We start from the raw sequence: 1,798 nt of genomic DNA, 5'->3' as shown, positions 1-1,798 counted from the left end.
AAAATGTGCAGAGTAGAAAATGATAAAAATGATATTTTAAGAGATTCTTCTTACAGAGGTATAACTGTCTGAATTATAAAGAGAATTTCTGAAGAAATTAACTACTGAATTTGAAAAACCTTTGTTCAGAAGGCAGTAATAGGATTTAGATACTCATTAGATTTAAAGGACAAAGAACAGAAGAGGCTGAGTGGGAGACTGGATTATTCATATCCCTACCTGAGAACAGACCTTGATTTCCCTGTTCCCTAGAGGTTACAGTGACCCTATTTTGAGGGACTGGCACCTATAGGAGCAAGACAAAAATGAGCTTTTTATTGTGACAAATCCAAAAGGGCAATACAAAGTAAGTCCCAGAGCAGCATTAGTGGTACTTGAGTGAGATATGCAGTTGCATTTTTCTCCTTCTTGCCTTGAATGCCATTGGTGTCCCCTTCTCTGATAAGATCAGAGGAATATCAAACAAGAAACTAATTTCTATCAATAAAAGAGTTATGAGCAGTGAGGTTACATTGCTGAATTATATGTCCTAGTGAGGGCATGCAGTGACCGTATTCCTCCATGGGACAATGCAATGATGGTTGTACCATAGAGAATATGCATCAAATACACGTACACCACTGTTTGAGAGAAACTTTATCTAGGTCAGCGAAAGAGGAGAAATGATGGGAAGTGCTCACCTGTCCTTGAATAATGACCATGGCCTGCCCAATCCTACCTCTGCCTAGAATCATTCTGCTCTTCTACTTACCCACAGACTATGAAAAGCATCTGGGATATGACTGGCCCACCATTGGATTTGGAAGGGCTCAGGGCCAATTGAGTTGCCAGTGGGGGATTTCCCACATTAAATTACCCAAGGTTCCTCCAGCATGTACTATTGGATTGATTTCTAGAGAGATCTTAGATGTCAGCTGCTCTAATCTAACACTTAATTACATTTTACTTTTAGGTCTGTCTGCATTTTGAGTTCATTTTAATGAAAGTTGTAGGGTCCGTATCTAGATTCTTTTTTTTCATATGAATGTATAATTTTTCCAGCACTGTTGAAAAGACTATTGTTGATCCATTAAATTACCTTTGCACCATTGCAATATATGTGTGGTTCTGTTTCTGGGATACCATTCTATTCCATTCACCATTCACCTGTTCTATAAAATCTTGATCAGTGTAGTTTTATAGTAAGTTTTGAAGCTGGATAATGTTAGACTTCCAACTTTGTGCTTCTTCCTTAGTATTATGTTGACTATTCTGCTTTTTGTTTGTTTTTCCATATACATTTTAGAATCAGCTTGCCAATCAGCTAACTACTTTCCTGGGATATTGATTGGAATTGTGTTGAATTTACAGATCAGATTAGGAAAAATTAACATCCTAAAGTGGAGTCTTTCAATTCATGAACATAGAATATCACTCAATTTATTTAAATCTTATTTGATTTCTTTCATCAAAGTTTTGTAATTTTTCACATATAGACTTTACATACATTTTGTTAGATTCCACTGATTTTATTTTTTGATGCTAGTGTAAATGAGATTTTGCTGTTAATTTCAAATTACTGTTGTACCTTGTTGGCATAAGTAAGAATAATTGATTTTTATAAAACGTTTTAAAAGCTGTTTTAGTTCCATCTTGAATTAATTTTCGTATAAGGAGTAAGGAAAGGATTCAAGATGGATTAGAGACTTAAATGTTAGACCTAATACCATAAAAACCCTAGAAGAAAACCTAGGTAGTACCATTCAGGACATAGGCATGGGCAAGGACTTCATGTCTAAAACACCAAAAGCAACGGCAA

General features: G+C 35.5%; 1 pseudogene; it reads right to left on the bottom strand.

The window, feature by feature from the left end:
- The window catches only part of LOC108513904 (immunoglobulin J chain pseudogene), a 41,521-nt pseudogene extending 40,820 nt beyond the window's left edge, over positions 1-701 (bottom strand).
- Positions 702-1,798: the final 1,097 nt, after the last annotated feature.

Source organism: Rhinopithecus bieti, unplaced genomic scaffold (genome assembly GCF_001698545.2).
Source record: "Rhinopithecus bieti isolate Rb0 unplaced genomic scaffold, ASM169854v2 scaffold_32835, whole genome shotgun sequence".
Classification (NCBI taxonomy): domain Eukaryota; kingdom Metazoa; phylum Chordata; class Mammalia; order Primates; family Cercopithecidae; genus Rhinopithecus; species Rhinopithecus bieti.
The sequence above is the reverse complement of the archived record's forward strand: the minus strand, read 5'-3'. Positions and strand labels throughout refer to the sequence as shown.